At 46.9% G+C, this 24329-nt stretch overlaps 1 protein-coding gene across 7 annotated transcripts in view; it reads left to right on the forward strand.

Annotated features, from left to right (window-relative positions):
- The window catches only part of hivep2a (HIVEP zinc finger 2a), a 283035-nt gene that overhangs the window by 99423 nt on the left and 159283 nt on the right, over positions 1-24329 (forward strand). For 5 of the 7 annotated variants that reach the window (XM_063055449.1, XM_063055451.1, XM_063055450.1 and 2 more), the window contains exon 2: positions 3368-3460. The exons of 1 other annotated variant lie outside the window; for it this stretch is intronic. The gene's annotated coding sequence lies outside the window, so the exon portion shown is untranslated. Of the gene's footprint in view, positions 1-3367; positions 3461-22964; positions 23069-24329 lie in introns of those variants that run through there. One more of the 7 variants, XM_063055456.1, reaches the window with a different exon arrangement.

Consider the following 24329-nt stretch of genomic DNA (forward strand, 5'->3'; position numbering starts at 1 on the left):
TTTTATGTAAAAAAAAATGCCCCTCATCAGGTTCCTATTAAATCTCTCCACTCTCCTTTTAAACTTCTGCTGTCTTGTTCTAAATTCCCCAACCCTGAGAAACAGACTGAGAGCACTCACCTTCTCCATGCCTCTCATGATATTATCCATCAGCACTCGCAACATGCTGGAGGAACTCAGCAGGTTGGGCAGCATCCGTGGAAACGATCAGTTAACGTTTCGGCCTGAAACGTTGACTGATCATTTCCATGGATGCTGCCTGACCTGCCGAGTTCCTGCAGCGTGTTGTGAATGTTGCTTTGACCCCAGCATCTGCAGAGTATTTTGTGTTTATGATATTACCCACTTCTTTGAGATTGCCTCTCATTTGCCAATGGCCCAAGAAGTAACGTGTCCTCTCCTGCCCAATCTCCCCCGATAACTCGGTCCTGATCTCTCCGAAGAACTCAGTCAGAATTGATGGGCACTACTGTTATGTCGACTCAGGCCTAGGGGGCCGGTGTCGGACACGATGATGGACTCTCCACTTCTCCCTCTCCCTCATCAGTGTGTTCAGTTCATCTACATTAGCCGCGCCGCTGTCTTCTAGGAGCGTGTTGACCATAGTCTAGGGACGGCGCCCAGGGTTCATCCTCCCGTGCTTGGGCTCCCATATGATGACTAGGTTGGCAGGTAGCTCGGGGTGGCATAGACGGTGCCCTGCTAAAATCTCGCCTTGATTTTAGTGGTGAGCATCAGTGGCAAATGGGTAAAATAAAATGTAAATAGATGGTGGAGTGTGTTCACTTGGGTTGCTCTGTGTGTGTGTGTGTGTGTGAAGGACATTCGCCCCATTGAGCCTGCTACACCATTCGATCATGGCTGATTCATATTAGGTACCCTGTGTGCATGAGGGAGAGGGAGAGAGACTCTGAGACTCTGTGTGTGCATGTGTTACTGCGTGTGTGTACTCTGTGTGCATGTGTGTAAATTTGTTTGGATGTGTGAGTGTGTATTAGTACATGTGTGTATGTATTCTGTGGAGGATGAGTACAAATGGGTTGTTGCTGATCAGCACTGACTTGGGCCTCAAAGCCACGGTGTCACCCAGCGGGTGTCGGGGGCCATTTGGCAGATGATATGGGGCTGAGGGGTCTGGACTCTATATACACATGCATGTTCTGTGTTACTGTGATATTCTTTGTGGGTTTGTTGATTTGTGTACGCGAGCTGCGGCATCGTGGGGTGGGGAGGGGGTTGGCGGAGGGCGGAGGGACTCTGACTGGTGGTAATGTGTCTTTGCACCTTGGCCCCATAGTGACACCGTTTCGTTTGGCTATGTTGATGTATGGTTAAACTTCAGTTGAATTGAATCGATGGACTGAAGGGCCTGCTGCCATCCCTGTTACTTGTGTTCATGATGAATGGTGGCATGTAGCTGAATGGGCTGTTTCTGCCACTGATCCTAAGGCAGTGAACACCTGATCAAACACGTTCTGATACACAACGATGTTGGAGATTTCATTTGAATCGAGGCTGTGTTTTGTGACTCTGACTTGACTCTGACTTCACACTGACTGACCCACGCCAGAATTAATGGATTTCAACCTGTGACATCACCTCTGTGGGATCCACCTCGGCAGCTGACAGGGGGAGGGGGTGGGTGGGGTGAGAACTCTTGTGTTTTGCTGGGTGCGGCGTCTCCCTGTCTCTGCTGAGTCACCACACTTCACTTCCTGGCCTCCCCGTCCCATGCCAAATGCGGAGTGCAAGGTGCCTACCTGTGCAGCCGCTGGGGATGTCAGGCGGCAGGTGTAAGGCGCAAGTAGGAGGGGGAAGGGAGCTGTCTCCTGGGGATCTGGGGAGAAGGAGAGAGAGAGCAGGATGGAGGAGGTGAGAGGCGGTGTAGAGCGAGAAATGTCAAAGCAGGGAGAAATAGAAGGGTAGAGAGATGGAAGGGGAGATGCAAAGAGCAGAGGTGGGAGGCAGGCTATAGGGACGGGAAGAGGGAGAGGTGGATGTGGAAATGAAAGAAAGAAGGATATAGAGAGACGGTGATGAGGAATAGGGAAGGATTAGAGAGAGAATCAGAATCAGGTTTAATATCACTGACATGTTGTGAAATTTGTTGTTTTGCCGTAATACATAATAAAGATATCAATAAGTAATGCAAAAAGAAATAGTGAGGTAGTGTACTTGGATCCATTGTCCATTCAGAAATCTGATGACAGAGGGGAAGAAGCTGAGTGTGGGTCGAGAGAGAGAGAGAGAGAGAGAGAAGGAAGGAGGGAGTAGAAAAGATGGGATAAAATGAGGGAAAAGAGAGAGGGGAGACAGGCAGGTATAAATGAGGAAATGATAAAGAGGGAGGTGGGATGAGGGAGCTAGGAGGGTTGGAGTGAAAAGGAGAAGTGGAGGCAGGACGGAGCGGAAACAGGAGGGCAGAAAGTGAAGGAGACGGGATGGGAAATAGGGAAGACGAAAGCACGTGGGTAAAGGGCGGTAATTCTGGAAACAGATATCAGTGGGAGAGGGAAGGATGAAAATGTGGGAGGAAAAGGGGGGGGAGAGAGAGAAGCAGAGAACAAAAGGAAGGAGAAAGAGATACACTTGGTGATGCCTAGGAAATGGAAAGCGCGAATGTCACAGATTTTTAAAAAAGGTAGATGGAGGAGGGAAGGGAGGGAGAGAAGTGAGGGGAAAGGAGAAAGAGGTGAAAGAGAAAGGGAAAAGGGGGGAAGAGAAGGGGAGAGAGGAAAAGGCAGAGAGGGGAAGAGTACAGACAGGTTTTACAGATGTCTCTCTGCACCTAGAGTTTGTGCTCCCGGTATAAATACTCTAATACAGAATTTCATTCACAGAATATCATACATTTTGTGTGCTGAATAAATGCTGTTTCCAAGCGTCGTGAATGGTGTCCTTGGCTGAGCCTGTGCCAGTGCCGAGTCCCCAGACATTCATAATCACTGACCAATTTAACTGTAAACACATCCATTCTTCCCCGCCCGAGTGTTGACACTGGTTACCGCCCCCCCGCCCTGACTCGATCTCGGTGCCTGGGCGGCGATGCCAGCGGCCCGGTCGCTTGTCGGATCCTCCCTCGGCGGGGCCCCTGTAGCTATTTCTGTGCATGGATGTGCATCATCGCTGGGTATTTTCTCTGCTGACAAACTTGCATCAGTACTCTCCGGGCGCGCACACACACACATACACACTCCCCAGTTTAGTGCCTGGCCCTTGATTGATGGCGGCTGAGAGACGCTGCTCTTTTCCAGCGGGTGACCTCAGAAACCGGACAATGGGATTTTCCAGGATGCCGCTGAGTGATTAAAGATTAAAGAGGTTTGCCGAAACCCGTAACAGACCTTGTCACTTCACCTCTCCACAGAAAACATCCAAGTCTTGGGGTTATAACTGGAGTCTCCAAAAGTGCTACCGGTCCACGGGGCTACAGAAACTGCCACTTTATGGAACTTTAAAGGTAACAGAATGGATTGATTTTCACGTCATTTAAAAAAAAATTGCGAGACCGGCTTGTTCATTTACAGTGTGTCTCGGTGTAAAGTGTGTTTTATAATGCCTATCTTTAAAGCTAGTTCAACAGACTGTAGTCCTGCGCTCGCCGCGTGCTTGACAGTTCTGTGTCGGAAGAAACAGGATTTTAATTTTCTTAAGTGTGTATTTTTCACGAGGTTGTGGAACTGAAGGCCATGGAGACTTTCATTAGCTTGCAATGTATGTGCACTGTTTTGTTGTACTGAAAACGAGGAGGATATGAAATGTGCTAAGTTTCCTGTGCTATGGTTAACTGCATACATAGAGTTGGCGACAACGTTTCTCCGTGAAGATATCTCGCAGAGGTGTCGAAATTGAGTGACCCTTATCTGTTCCACGGCTATAAAGACTTGTCTGGTGGTCTGACACGGGCTTGGCGTGCTCTTTCGAACTTGTGCATCACACGGTCATTTGCAACTTGCCGTCTCCAGCAGCGATAAACACCCCTTGCCGCACACATCAACACCGCACACTCTTCTTAAAGGGCTTGGCACGGTTAAAATGCTGGGAGGATGTGTTCCACCTCGGGGGACCAGAGGGCATGGCCTCCTGATAGCCCCCAGGGTTAGTATGGGATCCACCCCCCCCCCAAGGGTTAGCGTAGGGCCAACGGTCAATTTGTGGTGAGGGAGGGTATCGCCTCCTGTGAGTCTCGGGAATTCCTCGCAGGAGAAAGCTTCGGAGGCCGGCCGGCTCCTCGCGTGGCTGAGACCGACGACCCTGAGCCAGCCGAGGTACTGGGGGTTGTGGCGAGAGGGTAGGGGAGCAGGCGCCCAGCTGGCCGAATAGCCTGTTCCTCCTCGCGGTTTGATGTCCTGTCGCCGGCTCCCGCTCCCGAGGTCGCGGTTGTCCGGAGGGAGGAACGTCAAACCCCGCGGAGGAGAGGTGACGATCAAACTCTGGCTTGGTACTTAGTGTGGAGTCACCTCAGAGATTTGGTATGGGGTTAACCCCCCCCCCCAGGATCAGTGTGGGGTCACCCCAGAGATTGGTATGGGGTCGACCACCCTCCAGGGTCAGTGTGGGGTCACCCCAGAGATTCGGTATGGGGTCAGCCACCTCCCAGGGTCAGTGCGGGGTCACTCCAGAGATTCGGTATGGGGTCAGCCACCCCCCCCCTCCCGGGTCAGTGTGGGGTCACCCCAGAGATTTTCATGGGGTCAACCAACCTCCCCCAGGTCAGTCTGGGGTCACCCCAGAAATTGGTATGGGGTCAACCCCCCCCCCCGTTAGTATGGGATTCACCACACCCCTAAGGGTTAGCATAGGGCCAACGGTCAATTTGTGGTCACTCAAGGGTCAGTCTCAGGTTCCTGTGATCATCCCTGGGATCAGTGTAGGGTCACCCCAGGGTCATTGTGGGGTCAACCCTGCAGTCAATTTGTGGTCACTTCAGGATCAGTTTCAGCTCCCAAGGTCACACCCTGTGTCAGTCTAGCCTTATTAACCCCGCAGTCGGTGTCAAACCGGCCGGGTCACCCCAGGGACTGGTGTGGTTTTACTCTTGGTCTTGGTGTGGGGTTAACTCAGGATTAGTATCAGGCTCCCAGGGTCACTCCAAGTGCTAGAGTGAAGTCACCCCAGGGTCAGTGTTGGGTTAATGCCATGGTCAATGTGTGGTCACCCCTCAGGGTCAGTGTCAGACTGGCAGGGTCACCCCCGGGATCAATGTGGACCTAACACACAGACTGGAGTTGGCACAGGGTCGCCCCTCTGGGCCGGTGTGTGCTTATGCCCGGAGTTAGTGTCCTGATATCCCCAGGCTCAGTCAGAAAGCATTATATCCCAAGGACTGTGTTCAAGCTTTGACGGAACTATTGTTGTCATCTGTCATTTTGTAGTGGTAACTTGTTGCCGTCCCTCTGGTGAAGGTGGGAACAGTGTTGTCTACGTCCCAGTTGCTCTTGGTGTATCGGGTTCAAGACTGTGTGGGCTTGTTTTTTTTAAACTGGGAACTGCATTCATTGCTCTGGTGTCAACAGTTGCCGGATTATTCACTGACTACCTTCCAGCCTCTCTAGCGTCCCCAGAGTGAAGGGCACAGAGCAGACAGCGAGTTTTGTCAGCAATATCTTGCGTTCCGGAAGTTCCGCAGTGAGCAGGGCCAAAGGTGATCAGTTTTGGGACAATGTGGGCGCCACGGTAGCACAGTGGTCAATGTAACACTTTAATGTCAGCAGTGATCGGGGTTCAATTCTAGCCACCATCTGTAAGGATTTTGTATGTAACCATGTGGGTTTCCTCCAAGTATTCCGGTTTCTCTGACATACCAGCGACGTTCAGGTTAGGGTTAATAAATTGTCGGCATGCTGTCTTGGCTCTGGGAGTCTAGTCGCACTTGTGGGCTGCCCCCAGCACGTCCTTGGTCTGTGTTGGTCATTGAAGCAAACGACGCCTTTCATAGTATGTTTTGATGTACATGTCACAAATAAAGCCAATCCTTACCCTTTTTAATTCAGGAGTAGCTTAAGGATATAATTGAAAGAGTTAAAGCGATTGGGAGGGGTGTCAAGGACAGAAGGAGTTACAGTTCGGGTCCTCATTTGTCATCCGTGAGTCCTGGGTTGATACCGAAGATCGAAACTGAAGGTCAGTCAGAAGTCCAGATCGGAGGGGCAAAAGTTGAAACTGGATGACCGAAGCCTGGGTCTGCGAATTTCTGCGAGTCCACAAAGCTATAAGTCTGCTGGAGGCCGGAGGCCAAAGAAAACGGTGGGACCTGGGGTTAGAGGGTTGTGTATGTGGAACAGAGCTTGTTTTGCTGTTGTTTTGTTCTGTTCCGTGTTGCGTGCTGTGTTGGCACCAGAACGTGTGGCGACGCTCACCGGCTGCTCCCCCCCCCGCCCCCACCACACCCGTAAGCTGTGTTGGTCACTGACACAAATGGCAAGTTCCACACAAAATGCTGAGGAGCTCAGCAGGTCAGGCAGCATCAAGGAAAAGAAGTAAAGAGTTGGCATTTGGGGTCGAGACCCTTCATCAGGACTGGAAAGGACGGGGGAAAGAAGGTGGGGGGGGGGTAAAGGAGCACAAGATGGAAGGTGAGCCAGTGTAGATGAGCACAAGGTTGAAGAGTCGGAGGGCAGCAGAGATCGCAGAGGGGGAGCAGAGAGAAGGGGTCTCACCGAACTGCCATCTAAGAGAAGATGCCTTCTTCAGGGTAAGCATACTTTGAAGAGATGTCACAGTAGAGCAGAAAATCATGTACACAAGTGGTTCTCTGGACTTCCAGCATCTGCAGAATCTCTTGTTTTTATGATGTATTTCAACTTCAAGTTCACGTTTAATTGTCATTCAACCATGCACGTGTCTACAGCTAAACCAAACAGTGTCCCTCCAGGACAAAGGTGCAAAACACAGTGCGTACAGTCACACACAGCATGTATAGTTACAGCAGCATATACAGTCACATAATAATATTAGCACAAGTCCTTGAGAGGCATGGCTTGAAGATTGATGGTGCATGGGATGTTGTCCTGGAGCCATGTTTCTGCATGAACGAGCACATAGCAGTTCCCCATCTCACACTGGCTCAGCCTTATACAAAGGCAATCCAGCTTGTCCTCCACTGGAGAGCAGCACCAACAGGTCCAGTTGGTGCGGGGTCCAGTCCTGAACCAAACACAGATTCCAGTATGCCAGTATGCCCGCCTTTCTCTCACACCCCCTCCAGCACCTTCCCCCCGGGTGGCTGCCACAGATGGTGTCGTGGCATAAGGACTGTGACTAAATGCATCGCCACCTTACCAGAAGTCACTGTGTATTTCAGTGTATATATCATAAATAAATCTGACATCTGAGTGGTTTCCCCCCTTTCTCACCCCCCTCTCTCCTGCTCTCTCTCTCTCTCCCCCCCCCCCATCTGTAAGGAGTTCATACGTTCTCCTGTGACTGCGTGGGTTTCCTCCCACATTCCAAATACATATGGGGTAGGACTGGTAAGTTGAGTGTGTACTACGTTGGCAACATTTGCAGGCTGTGCTTAGCACATATTCAGACTGTGCAGGTTGTTGATGCAAATGATGCATTTCACTGTAAGTTTTGCTGGTTCGATGTATATGTGACAAATAATGCAAATCTTAGTTTTTATCTTAATCCACAGCTATTGAAGGAGCATTGTTATAAATGCTGTGTTAATGGTTGGATGACACTTGGAAATATCCAAAAAACAATCCGCTGGAGAAACTCACCATCTCTGGGGAGGTTTGAGGGGGTGAGAGAGGAATTGTTGACGTTTAGGTTTAAAGCTCTGCATTCCCCCTGCAATTGTTGCTTGAGCTGCTGAGTTCCTCCAGCATATTGCGTGTTGCTTTGGACTGTAGCACCTTGCATCTCTGCAAGATGCTTTCTTGTAAATGTGTTTCTCGCACTGCCACAAGAAAGCAGCACCCGTCATCGGGGGCCCCCGCCATGGCAGGCTGTGCTCTCTCCTCTCTACTGCCCTCGAGAAGAAGGTTAGAAGAATTTAAAGATGAAAGATCGGAAGGAAGTTAAGGGATGGGCTGATCTGTCACTCCATCCTTGCCGTGCACCTTATATAACTGAGAGACTCCAGTAAGAAGAGGAAGTTCGGAGGCCTAGAAGGAATGACAGATCAACTCCCCCCACCACCCACCCCACAAGCACCTTGATTCTACTCTCTCACACGAGGGACAATTTACAACATGCAATTACCACACCGGCTGAGCATCTTTAGAATCATAGAGCACACCAGTACAGCCATAGACCTTTGACCCACCTAGTCAGTGGTGAACTATTATTCTGCCCAGTCCTTTCGACCCTTACTGGGACTGTACCCCTTCGTAGCCCTTCATAGTCCTGTCATCCACATACCTGTCCAAACTTCACTTAAGCGTCGAAATCAAGCCCGCATCCGCCACTTCCACTGGTGCCTCGTTGCACACACTTATCACCTTAAGCATTTCACCTTTCACCCTTAACCCATGGCCTACAGTTCCAGCCTCAGGTGGATGTGGGAGGAAACCAGCACAGCTCCAGGGAGAACATGCAAACTACACGCAGGCAGGGTCAGAGGTCCGGATCGGACCCGGGTCTCTGGAGTAGCGAGGCAGTGTCTCTACCCGGTGTGCTACTGTTCTGTCTTGCGGAAGTGCTGGGTGAGAGACAAGAACTCTTATTCCCTACCTGGGACTCATTTACCACCAGGCACATTGGAGAGTTACCTAGATGAATGAAGTGATAAATTCTGGGGCAACTTCTCTCGTTGTTAAGCCGCACTGTGAATAATGCAGAGCACTGGTGATGGGCCTTCCGTTAGGCTCTCTTTGTCTTTTTCCCAGGGCAAAAATGGCTAATATGAAAGGGGAGGGGGGTTTCGGAGGTAGTTTTTATTTTCACAGAGATTGGTAGAGGTAGATACATTAAGTACATTTAAGAGACTCTTAGATAGACTCATGGATGACAGAAAAATGGAGGGCTGTGTGAGAGGGAAGGGTTAGATTGACCTTGAAGTAGGCAAAAAGGTCGAAAATGAGTCGAAGGGCCTGTTTTGTGCTGCACTATTCTATGTTCGATGTTCTAACTACACATCTGAAATCATCATCGTGGCTGTGATGAAGGAGTTGGCCTGAAACATTGAATGCTCATTCCCCTCCATAGATGCTGCCCAACACTGACTTCCTCCAGCATTTAGTAACACTCACAACACGCTGGAGGAACTCAGCAGGTCGGGCAGCATCCGTGGAAACGATCAGTCAACGTTTCGGGCCGGAACCCTTCGTCAGGACTGAAGGGGGAAGGGGCAGAGGCCCTGTAAAGAAGGTGGGGGGAGGGTGGGAAAGAGAAGACTGGTAGGTTCCAGGTGAAAAACCAGTAAGGGGAAAGATAAAGGAGTGGGGGAAGGGAGTCAGGGAGGGGATAGGCAGGAAAGGTGAAGAAGGAATAGGGGAAAACACAATGGGTAGTAGAAGGAGGTGGAACCATGAGGGAGGTGATAGGCAGCTGGGGGAGGGGACGGGAGCGCATTTAGTGTCTGTTGCTTTGGATTTCCAGTGTCTAAAGTCTCCCTTGTGTCCCTGAAATCATATCTGGAGATGGTAAAAGCGCAGACCTCTACAAGTCCCGTACTCCTTTCTAACCATCTTCAACCAATCGACTTCCAAAACTTTGGGAACACGCACTAATGGTGGATTGCAAACCAGAGCAGTGAGGTTAGCACAGCGCTTTACAGTGCCAGACTGGGATTAGCTTCCCACTACTGTCCGTAAGGAGTTTGCACGTTCTTCTCACAACAGCATGGGTTTCCTCTGGGAGCTCCAGCTCCTCCCACATTCCAAAGACTTCCAGATTAGAATTAGTAAACTGTGGACATGCTGCCTTGGTGTCACACATGTGGGGACACTTGCAGGTTGTCCCTAGCTCAGTCTCAGTGTGCGTCGGTCGTTGATACAAATAACGCATTTCACTGTACGCTTCGTTGTTTGTGGTCATGTGACAAATACAGTCCTCTGGGTGCACCAGGTTTCTTCCCACATTCTAAAAAATGTACAGGTTAGTTTAGTGGGTTGTGGGCACGCTATGTTGACGCCAGATGCATGGTGATACTTGCAGGCTGCCCAGCACAATCCTCACTGGTTAGATTTGATGCTAAACGACACATTTCACTGCATGTTTTGATGTCCATTTGACAAGTAAAGCATTTCTTTATCTTTTGGAAAGAGTTAATGTTGCAGGTTAATTCTACATTCTGTTTTTGTCTCCCTACCTCTAATCACTTGCATATGACATGATCCATCTGGATGGCAGGCAAGCAAAGTTCTTCACTCCGACTCGTTACACATGACAGTAATAATCAAGTTCCAGTTTATTGTCATCTGACTGTCTGTACTGCGCCTATCAAAAGTATACACCCGAACCCCCCCCCCCACCCCACCGGAAGGTTTCATGTTTTATTGTTTTACAATGTTGAAATACAGTGGATTTAATTTGTTTTTTTTTGACACTGATCAACAGAAAAGACTCTATGAAGACAAATCTCTACAAAGTGATCTAAATTAAATACAAATATAAAACACAAAATAATTGATTGCATAAGTAACACACATCAAAGTTGCTGGTGAACGCAGCAGGCCAGGCAGCATCTCTAGGAAGAGGTACAGTCGACGTTTTGGGCTGAGACCCTTCGTCAGGACTAACTGAGGGAAGAGCTAGTAAGAGATTTGAAAGTTGGAGGGGGAGGGGGAGATCCAAAATGATAGGAGAAGACAGGAGGGGGAGGGATAGAGCCAAAAGCTGGACAGGTGATTGGCAAAAGGGATATGAGAGGATCATGGGACAGGAGGCCCAGGGAGAAGGAAAGGGGGAGAGAGGGAAAAAACCCAGAGGATGGGCAAGGGGTATAGTGAGAGGGACAGAAGGAGAAAAAGGAGAGAGAGAAAAAAAAATGTGTGTATATAAATAAATAACGGATGGGGTACGAGGGGGAGGTGGAGCATTAGCAGAAGTTAGAGAAGTCAATGTTCGTGCCATCAGGTTGGAGGCTACCCAGACGGAATGTAAGGTGTTGTTCCTCCAACCTGAGTGTGGCTTCATCTTTACAGTAGAGGAGGCCGTGGATAGACATATCAGAATGGGAATGGGATGTGGAATTAAAATGTGTGGCCACTGGGAGATCCTGCTTTCTCTGGCGGACAGAGCGTAGGTGTTCAGCGAAACGATCTCCCAGTCTGCGTCGGGTCTCGCCAATATATAGAAAGCCACATCGGGAGCACCGGATGCAGTATATCACCCCAGCCGACTCACAGGTGAAGTGTCGCCTCACCTGGAACACCTTATAGTCCGTCTGGGTAGCCGCCAACCTGATGGCACGAACATTGACTTCTCTAACTTCTGCTAGTGCTCCACCTCCCCCTCGTACCCCATCCGTTATTTATTTATATACACACATTTTTTTTCTCTCTCTTTTTTCTCCTTCTGTCCCTCTCACTATACCCCTTGCCCATCCTCTGGGTTTTTTCCCTCTCTCCCCCTTTCCTTCTCCCTGGGCCTCCTGTCCCATGATCCTCTCATATCCCTTTTGCCAATCACCTGTCCAGCTCTTGGCTCCACCCCTCCCCCTCCTGTCTTCTCCTATCATTTTGGATCTCCCCCTCCCCCTCCTACTTTCAAATCTCTGACTAGCTCTTTCTTCAGTTAGTCCTGACGAAGGGTCTCAGCCCGAAACGTCGACTGCACCTCTTCCTAGAGATGCTGCCTGGCCTGCTGCGTTCACCAGCAACTTTGATGTGTGTTGCTTGAATTTCCAGCATCTGCAGAATTCCTGTTGATTGCATAAGTATTCACCCCCTTCATTATGACACACTAAGTTATCACTGATGCAGCCAATTGGATTTAGAAGTCACACAATTAGATAAATGGAGATCACCATGTGCAGTCATGGTGTTTCAATTGATTGTAGTAAAAATACACCAGTATCTGGAAGGTCCAACTGCTGGTGAGTCAGAATCCGAGCAAAAACACACCACGAAGATAAAAGAACACTCCAAGCAACCCTGCAAAAAGATTATTGAAAAGCACAAGCCAGGAGATGGATACAAGAAAATTTCCAGGTTGCTGAATATCCCCTGGAGTACAGTTAAATCAATCATCAAGAAATGGAAAGAATATGGCACAGCTGTAAATCTGACTTGAGCAGGCTGTCCTCAAGAACTGAGTGACCGTGCAAGAAGGGGACTAGTGAGGAGGCCACCAGGAGACCTACGAAAACTCTGGAGGAGTTACTATCTTCAGTGGCTGAGATGGGAGAGTCTGCACATACAACAACTGTTGCCTGGGTGCTTTACCACTTGCAGCTTTTTGGGAGAGTGGCAAAGAGAGACCCATTTGAAAAAAGTCACATGAAATCTCAGCTAGAGTTTGCTAGAAGGCATGTTGGGAGACTCTGAAGTCAGCTGGAAGGAGGTTCTACGGTCTGATGAAACCAAAATTGACCATTTTGGCCGTAATACTAAATGTTGTGTTTGGTGTAAGCCAAACACTGCACAACATCACAAACACACCATCCCTACCGTGAAGCATGCTGGTGGCTGCATCATGCTGTGGGGATGTTTCACTGCAGCAGGGTCCTGTGAAGGTAGAGGGTAAAATGAGTGCAGCAAAACAGAGGGAAAACCTGGTGCAGTCTGAAAGAGAACAGCAATTTGGGAGATTTATTTTCCAGTAAGTCCATGACCCTAAACAAAAAGTCAAAGCTACACAGGAATGGGTTTTACCAACACCAAAATTAATATCATGGTAAGGCCGACTCAGAGTCCAGACCTCAATCCAGTTGAGAATTTGTGGCTGGACTTGAAAAGGGCTGTTCACGCACAATCCCCATGCAATCTGACAGAGCTCGAGCAGTTTTGTAAAGAAGAATGGGGAAGAATTGCAGTGTTCAGATGTGCAAAGTTGACGGAGACCTATCTACACAGACTCGAGCTGTTCTTGCTACCAAAGGCGCATCTACTAAATACTGACTTGAAGGGGGTGAATATTTAAGCAATGAATTATTTTGTCATTTTATATTTCTAATTAATTTAGATAACCTTGTAGAGATCTGTTTTCACTTTGGTGTGAAAAGTGTCTTTTTCTGTTGATCAGTGTCAAAAAATCCAAATTAAGTCCACTGTGATTCAATTTTGTAAAACATTAAAATATGATAACTTCTATGGGGGTGAATACAGTACCCCAGGCTACTGTGGGAGGCGAGGGAGGAAATTGCTGAGCCTCTGGCAATGATCTTTGCATCATCAATGAGGATGGGAGAGGTTCCAGAGGATTGGAGGGTTGTGGATGTTGTTCCCTTAATCAAGAAATGGAGTAGAGATATTCCAGGAAATTAAAGGCTAGTGAGTCTTTCTTCAGTGGTTGGTAATTTGATGGAAAAGATCCTGAGAGGCAGGATTTATGAACATTTGGAGAGGCATAATATGATTAGGAGTAGTCAGCATGGCTTTGTCAAAGGTAGTTCATTCCTTATGAGCCTGATTGAATTTTTTGAGGATGTGACTAAACACATTGATGAAGGTAGAGCAGTAGATGTAGTGTATATGGAATTTAGCAAGGCATTTGATCAGGTACCCCATGCAAGGCTTATTGAGAAAGTAAGGAGGCACGGGATCCAAAGGGACATTGCTATGTGGATCCAGAACTGGCTTGCCCACAGAAAGCAAAGAGTAGTTGTAAATGGGTCATATTCTGCATGGAGGCCAGTGACCAGTGGTGTGCCTCAGGGATCTGTTCTGGGACCCCTACTCTTTGTGATTTTTATAAATGACCTGGATGAGGAAATGGAGGGTTGGGTTAGTAAACTTGCTGATTACACAAAGGTTGGGGGTGTTGTGGATAGTGTGGAGGGCTGTCAGAGGTTACAACGGGACATTGATAGGATGCAAAACTGGGCTGAGAGGTGGCAGATGGAGTTCAACTCAGTTAAGTGTGAGGTGGTTCATTTTGGTAGGTCAAATATGATGGTAGAATATAGTATTAATGGTAAGACTCTTGGCAGTGTGGAGGATTGGAGGGATCTTGGGGTCTGAGTCCATAGGACACTCAAAGCTGCTATGCAGGTTGACTCTGTGGTTAAGAAGGCATACGGTGCATTGGCCTTCTTCAATCGTGGGATTGAGTTTAGGAGCTGAGAAGTAATGTTGCAGCTATATAAGACCCTGGTCAGACCCCACTTGGAGTACTGTGCTCAATTCTGGTTGCCTCGCTACAGGAAGGACGTGGAAACCATAGAAAGGGTGCAGAGGAGATTTACAAGGATGTTGCCTGGATTGGGGACCATGCCTTATGAGAATAGGTTGAGTGAACTCGGCCTTTTCTCCTTGGAGCGTTGGAGGATGAGAGGTGACTTGATAGAGGTGTACAAGATAATGAGAGGTATTGATCGTGTGGATAGTCAGAGGCTTTTCCCCAGGGCTGAAATGGCTAGCACGAGAGGGCATATTTTTAAGATGCTTGGAAGTAGGTACAGAGGAGATGTCAGGGTTAAGTTCTTTACACAGAGAGTGGTGAGTGTGTGGAATGGGGTGGCGGTGGTGGAGGCGGAAACAATAGGGTCTTTTAAGAGGCTCCTGGATGGCTACATGGAACTTAGAAAAATAGAGGGCTATGGGTAAAGCCTAGGTAGTTCTAAGGCAGGGACATGTTCGGCACAGCTTTGTGAGCCGAAGGGCTTGTATTGTGCTGTATGTTTTCTATGTTTCTATGAATACTTTTTATACACACTGTATATCAAACCAAACGAAACAATGTTCCTCCACACTGTGGTGCACCCACAATACATTTATCACACATAGCACAGAAAATAAAGTATTACCACAAATAAAATATCATTCAAAATGCATGTGAAGTTTACAGCACAGGTAAACCATAACCAGCTCACTGCCCTAGGGGCGAGACCTCAGTGGTGCTAGGGTATTCATTAGTCTCACAGCCTAAGGGGAAAAAGCTGTTACCCGGTCTGGCAGTCCTAGACCTGATGCCCCTGTACCTCCTTCCTGATGGTAGTAGATCAAACTGATTTTGGGATAGGTGGTAGGGATCCTCAATAATGCTTCAGGCCATTTGTATACAATGCACCCGGTAGATGTCGCAAATGGGGGGGAGGGAGAATCCAGTGATCCTCTCGTCAGTTTTTACTGTCCTCTGTATGTCTGATACCTTGTAGCTTCCATACCATACAATGATGCAGCCAGACAGGACACTTTTGACGGTGCTCTTGTAGAAAGTAGTTAGAATTGTGGTGGGTAGCCCTGCACGCCTCAAACTCCTCAGAAAGTGTGGACACTGCTGTGGGGGTTCTTGACCAGTGACGAGGTGTTGCTTAGGTCATCTGGTATGTGCACACCAAGGAACTTTGTGCTCTTCACTCTCTCCACCGCAGAGCCATTGAGGTGCAGTGAAGAGTGGTTGACCTGTGGCTCCCTGAAGTCATCCCTTTTGTCTTCTCCACGTTGCGACTCAGATAGTTGTTCACACTCTATTTGACAAACCTCCCTACTACTTCTCTGTATGCCGACTCATTATTATTGTTCATAAGACCAGCCACTGTTGTGTCATCAGCAAACTCGGTGCTACGGTTTGAGCTGGATCTGGCAGTGCTGTCGTGAGTCGGCAGTGCGACCAGCAGCAAGCTGAGCATGCAGCCCTGGAACACCAATACACAGTGTGATACAGCTTCGAGATGTTGCTGCCAACTGGAGTCTTTCTATCAAGACGTCCAATATCCAGCTACAGAGAGAGGTTTTGATTCCCAACAAAGACAGTTTACACACCAGTCTTTGGGGGATGATCATGTTAATCACTGAGCTGAATGTTGAATTGAAACCAATACCATGTCAGCAGAGAGAGAATTCAAGTTACTGTTGATCTCCAAAGCAGGGATTCCCAACCTGGGAATTTGACCTACCAAATGATTAATGGTAGGGGTCTATGGACCTCTCGATTAACAGTAGGGGTCTATGGACCTCTCGATTAATGGTAGGGGTCTATGGACCTCTCAATTAACAGTAGGAGTCTATGGACCTCTCGATTAATGGTAGGGGTCTATGGACCTCTGGATTAACGGTAGGGGTCCATGCACCTCTCGATTAACAGTAGGGGTCTATGGACCTCTCGATTAATGGTAGGGGTCTATGGACCTCTGGATTAACGGTAGGGGTCCATGCACCTCTCGATTAATGGTAGGGATCCATGGCATAAAAAAGGTTGGGAACCACTGCTTTAAAGAGTGAGCACCTTCAAGTTCCTGGGTGACAACATCTCCAATCCAGCATGGACCCAAGATATTGATACAATCATGAAGAAGACATCCCAGTGGCTATATTTCATTTGGTCTTTGAGGAGTCGCCTAAGATTCTTGCAAATTTCCGTTTGGTATGAAGGCATCAGTGTACAGGATCATAAGAGGCTCCAGAGGGTTGGCACCATCACATACATAAACTTCCCCACGATCAAGGTCATTTGCAAAAGACAATGCCTCAATAAGTTTGTTTAATTGTCATTCAACCATACATGGATACCCATGAATACAGACAAATAAAGCAGTTTCATTCCGGGGCCAAGGTGCAAAACATAGTAACAACAGTCATTCAAAGCACAAAGCACATCTGTCACATCGAATATAGCAGTGAAATACAGCCACACAGAATACATATGGAGTCCAGCACCCAGAGTCCACGAACGTTGAAGCAGTCTGTAGTTGAACACAGCATAGCTTGTCTTCTGCTGAGCGAACACTGGGGGGGCAGCACCAACTCCGGCTTAGGCACTCTGATGGAGCGTGCCAACTCCAACACCTCTCTCCTGGATGGCTGTAAATAGGTGGTAAGGTGAGTTGAGGCCTAGTCCCCGCCATGACTACGGCCACACAACATAAGAAACAGGAGGAGGAACATCATTCATGCAGGCCTTACCTGGCCAGTCCTCATAATCTTTGATTTTTCCTCATCTACAAATTGTTGATCATATCACTGATTCAATTGTGTAGAGTCCAGGATTCCCCAAAGGAATGATTCCTCTTCAATTCTGTTATGAAAATATATTTGCTGGTTGTCAGCTAATGCTTTCTCGTTTGCAATTCTTCCCTCAGCAAATTCCGCTGTTAAGCCCACTTGGACTTCAATAACTTCACCTCTCAGTCTTCCAGTGATTATATACCTTTGCGTCTTATTCTCTCAGTAGAAACACTTCTGCCGGGCTTAGTAGCTAAGCCACACATGAAGATCAGGAGTTGGACTTGGTTGTCAGAGGCTATTTGAGACACATGTCAATGAGAGCATTTAATTGGTAGTGAGAGCTTATCCTCATTACAAACCACACCCCTCCCCCCCACCCCCAGCTATGACAACCTTAAGGAACCCATAAGTACGTATATGTTGCTGTGTATGTCACCTGAGATTCATTTTCTTGCAGGCACACAAAAACCGACAAGCAAGTGATGTGCAAAAGATGACAAACTGCAAATAAAAATAACTAATTAATTAATTAATGATGCTGAGAACATGAGATGTAGATTCCTTGAAAGTGAGTCTGTGAGTTGTGGAATCATTTCAATGTTGATGAGAGTGAAGTTATCCATGCCAGTTCAGGATCCTGATGGTTGTCGGGTCATAATCGTTCCTGAACCTGGTGGTGTGGGAACTAACACTCCTGTACCTCCTTCCTTTTCAAAATGGCAGGCAGTGACTAGTGGGGTACCGCAAGGCTCAGTGCTGGGACCCCAGTTGTTTACAATATATATTACTGACTTGGATGAGGGAATTAAATGCAGCATCTCCAAGTTTGCGGATGACACGAAGCTGGGCGGCAGTGTTAGCTGTGAGGAGGATGCTAAGAGGATGCAGGGTGACTTGGATAGGTTGGGTGAGTGGGCAAATTCATGGCAGATGCAACTTAATGTGGATAAATGTGAAGTTATCCACTTTGGTGGCAAATACAGGAAAACAGATTATTATCTGAATGGTGGCCGATTAGGAAAAGGGGAGATGCAACGAGACCTGGGTGTCATTATACACCAGTCATTGAAAGTGGACATGCAGGTACAGCAGGTGGTGAAAAAGGCGAATGGTATGCTGGCATTCATAGCAAGAGGATTCGAGTATAGGAGCAGGGAGGTACTACTGCAGTTGTACAAGGCCTTGGTGAGACCACACCTGGAGTATTGTGTGCAGTTTTGGTTCCCTAATCTGAGGAGAGACATTCTTGCCATAGAGGGAGTACAAAGAAGGTTCACCAGATTGATTCCTGGGATGGCAGGACTTTCATATGATGAAAGACTGGATCGGCTAGGCTTATACTCGTTGGAATTTAGAAGATTGTGGGGGGATCTTATTGAAACGTATAAAATCCTAAAGGGATTGGACAGGCTAGATGCAGGAAGATTGTTCCCGATGTTGGGGAAGTCCAGAATGAGGGGTCACAGTTTGAGGAAAAAGGGACTGAGATGAGGAAAAAACTTCTTCACACAGAGAGTGGTGAATCTGTGGAATTCTCTGCCACAGGAAACAGTTGAGGCCAGTTCATTGGCTATATTTAAGAAGGAGTTAGATATGGCCCTTGTGGCTAAAGGGATCAGGGGGTATGGAGGGAACTCAGGGTTCTGAGTTGGATGATCAGCCATGATCATACTGAATGGCGGTGCAGGCTCAAAGGGCCGAATGGCCTACTCCACCTATTTTCTATGTTTTTCTATGTTTCCTGATGGCAGTAGCAAGAGAAAGTTGAGCACAGCTATTTGTTGGTACTATCAGAGAGACACAATAATCTGCAGATAATGGAAATCTGGAGCAGCATACAAGATAGCTGGAGGAATCTAGCAAGTCAGACAGCATTTGTAGAGGGAAATGGATGCCAACAGAACAGTCTGCACTTGAGTCAGCCTTTGGGGGTTGAGACCCTTTACCCTTCAGGTTAAGGTCTCAATCTGAAACATTGTTGATCAATTTCCCTCCACGGATGCTGCCTGACTTGTTGAGCTTGTGTGTTGTGTTGTTCTTTTACTATCATTTTAATTTTTAAAAAATTATATAAAATGTAATTCTACACAGGAACAAGTTCTTTGGCCGACAAAGTTTTGGCAGACTAATTAAATTAGCCATCAAATGCCCAATCAAACAAATCTTTTATGCCTTCATGATATGGGCTGAATGCAAGAAACTGGGGTTAGATGGGACGACATTGTAGTCTAACCTGTGATCGGCATCCTGGGCCAAAGTCTGAAGTTGGGGGTCCAATGTGTGCGAGCTTAAGAGCCTGGGGCCAAGGTCTGGAGACCCTGAAGTGGCCTGTCCTGGGGTTGGAGGCCTGTTTGCGCCTGTGTGTGCAAGGCTGTGGGTGGGAGGGAGGTGGGAAATGGGCTTTTCTCGCTGTGGTTGTCTTGTTTTGTTGTTGTTGCTTGGGAGATCTGAAGTATGGTTGCGGCTTTTGGGATCGAGTTGCAGTGGATGTGATTGGCAGCCTTGTTAATGCACGGAGCACACCCTCAGTGCAACATTGCATGCACGCATATTCAAGCAGTGATGTAGACTCTCAGACAACTAAAACTCCTGTGTGGATGCATATTTAATGGACTTCCACAGACAGTAGCCCAAGCTATTTGCCTGTAAGTTAATACTCTATTGTAGCAACCTATGAACTTATTTAAGGAAAGATGTGCTGGCATTGGAGAGGGTCCAGAGGAGGTTCACGAGAATGATTCCAGGAATGAAAAGGTTAACATACGAGGAGTATCTCCTAGATCTGGGCCTGTACTCACTGGTGTTTAGATGAATGAGAGGGATCGCATTGAAACTTATCGAACATTAAAAGGCCTAGATAGAGTGAATGTGGAGAATATGTTTCCAATAGTGGGGGAGTTGAGGACCAGAGGTCACAGCCTCAGAACTGAAGAAGATCCCTTCAGAACAGAGATAAGGAGGAACTTCTTTAGCCAGAGGGTGGTGAATGCGTGGAATGCATTGCCAGAGATGACCTTGGAGGCAAAGTTATTGAGTATATTTAAAGTGAAGGTTGATAGTTTCTTGATTAGTCAGGGTGTCAAAGGTTATAGCGAGAAGGCAGGAGAATAGGGTTGAGAGGGAAAATAAGTCAGCCATGATTTGACGGGCCAAATGGCCTAATTCTGCTCCTATATCTAATGGTTTTAGGATCTTATATACAACCTTGAGATTCATATACTATGAATATAATAGAATGAAATGGACAGATGCAAGAAACAGATACCAACTCAAGAACAATCACTTTACTAACTTCACAGTATTATCGATTGTTAGCTTGTAGTTTCTATTGATTTTTAACACCTGTACTATGAATGGTGATTGATCTTGCAATTAAGGAATTTAAACATATAAAAGGCTAAAAATTGGTCAATATCCAATTCTGCTAGTCAGTTCTGTATAAACATTGCATTTCTCTGTTCAGACTACAGGGCAGTGTGGTCAGGGGCCATGCTATTCTCCTTGTTCACAAGTGGTTGAGGAATGAGTGCGAGTTTTCAGAGTCTAGTTAATTGGAGGTGACACACTCATGCATGTGTGAAGGTGCATTGAAAGCTTTGCTGTTCTTCATAGACTCTTCATGTTCAAAAGTAACTCCTCACTCCCTGTCGTACCAGCCCTTGCCGCAGGAAGATTTGGGTTATAGTCCTACTCCAGCGCAAAAATCTGGACCCAGTTGGTGACCGGTTACATTGTGGTCTGGTACGGCAATTCGAATGTGCAGCGATATAAGAAACTGCAAAGAGTCGTGGACTCTGCCCAATGCATCACAGGCGCATCCCTCCCATCCCTACAGGAGATGGAAAAATTCATTATCAAAGATCCCCATCATCCAGGCCACGTCGTAGACCATCGCGCAGGAGGTACAGAAGCTTGAAGTTCCACACCACCAGGTTTAAGAACAGTTACTTCCCTTGAAAGAACCAGCTCAACCGTAACCACTACCTCATTCTAGCAACTCCCTGACCACTGTGCACTATTGTTTTTATTTTGGTAAATGGGGTTGTTATGATCATATGTCCTGGGAGAGGGAGGGGGTGTGGTCACTGAAAATCAGTTGAGCATGCCATCTCACACACATCATCACCTCAGTACAAGGGAAAGATGTTCTAATAGTACAAAATAAATTTATTGTCAAAGTAATATGGGCTGGCTGGTGTAGTGGCATCAGCCCTGGACACGCTGGCTCCCAACCTGGACAGCAGCAGTATCTGTGTGGAAGAAAGGTCTGGCAATCTACTTCTGTATCTTGCCATGAAAACCCTGTGACCCCATGGGCCATGAGGTCATGAAGAATCGGTCTGGACTAAATAACAGAATAACAAACATGTATATCACCATACTCTACCTCGAGATTCATTTTCTTGCAGGCATACTCAGTAAATCTAAGAACAATAATAGAATCAATGAAAGACCACACACAGCAAGACAGGTAACCGGTGTGCAAAAGATAACAAACTGCGTAATACAGAAAGAAAGAAAAAGTCATGTTTGTTCTTGTAAAAAAGAAATGTGTACTTTTAATTTTTGATGTTTTTCCTTGTCAGTGTCACGCCTCTGTTAATGGACTTAATTTACTGGAATGCATTACACAATACTATACAAATCCTGACCGGCAGACTGATTGCCTTATGGCAGGTTCTAATGTTGGCTAACCAAGCTTGTCACATGGAGAGTTTATTGAGGGTTAATCATTTTCAGGAAGAATATTCTCAATATTCAATGAGGGAGCGTGTGGGATCCTATCGACTTGGACCATTGTAGGTCAGATTCAGGCTTTGTATTATGCAAAGGTTCATTAAGTTCCTTCAATGTGATCTGTGGCTCGATAACTTCCACCATCTACAATGGAATCCTACCACTAAACATGTCCTTACCCCCCTATTCCTGTACCATATGACTCTGTCTCTGACACTATGTCACCTGGCCTGTAACCTTGTGGCCACTTTATGAGGTACACCTGTACACCTCGCTAATGCAAATGTCTAATCAGCCAATCCCGTGGCAGCAACTCGGTGCAGAAAAGCATGTAGATGTGGTCAAGAGGTTCAGTTGTTGTTCAGACCAAACATCAGAATGAGGAAGAAATGTGATCTAAGTGACTTTGACCATGGAATGATTCTTGGTGTCAGACGGTGTTTGAGTATCTCAGAAACTGCTGATATCCTGAGATTTTTCACACGAGTCTCTAGAGTTTTTGGAGAACGGTGCAAAAAAGCCCCAAAAAAAAGCATCCAGTGATTTGTTAATTAGAGAGGGCAGAGGAGAATAGCTAGACTGGTTCAAGCTGACAGGAAGGCTATGACTGTAAATCAAGTAACCACACATGGCAACAATGATGTGCAGAAGAACATCTCTAAACGCACATGTCAAACCTTGAAGTGGATGAGCTACAGCAGCAAAAGACCATGAACAAACACTCAGTGGCCACTTTATTAGGTAGAGGAAGTGCCTAATAAATTGGGCACTGAGCGTATGTGTAGGCGATTCAAATGCTTGTCTAGAGACCTCTCCAATGCTGTCTGTGATTTTAGTACCTCCTCCATGGTCAAAAATGCTGCTGCACTTTATTCTGCATTCTGTTATTGTTTTACCTTGTTCTACCTCAGTGCACCATGTAATGATTTGATCTGTGTGGATGTTATGCACGGCAAGATTTTCACTGTATCTGGCCGATGAGATAATAGTAAACTGAATTGTTAATTTAAAATAATAAGCCTAGAATTGACAAGTTGGGCAGCCTCTGCGGAGAGGGGAGCAGAGATAAGATGCCAGGTCAGCGACCTTCCTCAGAACTTTGCATTTAGCTGTACGTACCCGAGTTATTTATAGAAGTTTGAGGTAAGTGTTTTGTGTTCGAAATCCATGTCATTTGGGTAGGAGGCACTACTGAACTCACTGCGCATGTGCGAGTTGACAGATTGGGATTGTGAGGTGGATTCGTGTTTGCTGTTTGAAAGCAAGATGGATTTTTACCAGTTTCTCACAGAAAACTGATATTTTGAGGAACAATACCAGGAAAATACAGAAAGGTGAGATTTTCTTTTAGTGAGGGTCTGAATAGAGCGTGCCTCAACCACCCATTTGGAATGCCCCGCGTAAAATGAGAGCCCAAATTTTAGTTTGAGTTTTCGAGCCTTGCTGTTTTAATGTTTCCTCTTTGGCATTGGTGAGATCTCATTTACATATTCACATTGAATATTGCTGTCTGTTCAGTTTGAGCAGCCTACAGATCTAGGAGTGTGGATTGTGAGCTCTGTGTTTAAGGTTCGTCACTAGATGTGGCACTATTTGCCATTTCTTATTACCCCATGCCACATGGAAAGGCGGGGAGGGGTGTGGCTGAGAGTCGGCTGCCATTGTTTGTGGTGTAGAGACCACCAAGGACAGCTCTTTCCTCCCTCCCGAAAGGGCAGTGTTGAACTGCTGGGGCTTCTAAATTGCAAGACACCACAAAAGTGCTGAGGGAATTCAGCAGGTCAGGCAGCATCTGTGGAAGGAAATGGAGAGTCGGAAAAAAGTCCTTGATCTTGACTGAAAGATGCAGGGTGGAGCACATGTATAGAAATATCTCTACCCAGCTTTTGGTGCTATTCCAACTCTTCTCCCTCCCTCATCTGTTTATCAATTCCACCCCTCTCCACCTGGATCCACCTATCACCTGCCAGTTCTTGCTCCATCTCTTCCCCTCCAACTTGTTACACAGGCTGTCTCCCCTCTGCCATTCAGTCTGGAAACGACCCGAAACGTTGACTGTCCATTTCCCGCCACAGATGCTGTCTGAGCTGTTGAGTTCTTCCAGCATCTTCCGTGTTGCTATATCTGCTATCTCTCTTGTGTCATGTGTTTGCTGCGACCTGACTTATAGGAAAAGATTAAACAGGTTGGGACTTTATTCCCTGGAGCATAGGAGAGTGAGAGGAGATGGGTGTAATGGGGAAGCACAGGGTTATTGGGCTGGGGAGGCTGTTACCGTGCTGTATTGCTAAATAAAATAAATAAATGATGCTAACTCAACATCATAAGACAGTGATCTTCAGCAAAGCCTGCAAACAACCTTACTTTCTGAGGAGGTTAAGGAGGTTCGGCACATCAATGGACACTCCAGCAAACCTCTACAGATTTACTGTACTGTTGAAAGTATCTGTTTGGTTGCATCCTGGCCAAACAAGAGACGGTGCAGGAGAGATTTACAAGAATGCTGCCTGGACTAGTGGGCCTGAGTTCTAAGGAATGTTTGGCTATCTTTATTTCTTGGAATGCAGGAGAATGATGGGTAACTCATTTATGTGC

This window comes from Mobula hypostoma, chromosome 8 (assembly GCF_963921235.1).
Source record: "Mobula hypostoma chromosome 8, sMobHyp1.1, whole genome shotgun sequence".
In the NCBI taxonomy this organism is placed as follows: Eukaryota; Metazoa; Chordata; class Chondrichthyes; order Myliobatiformes; family Myliobatidae; genus Mobula; species Mobula hypostoma.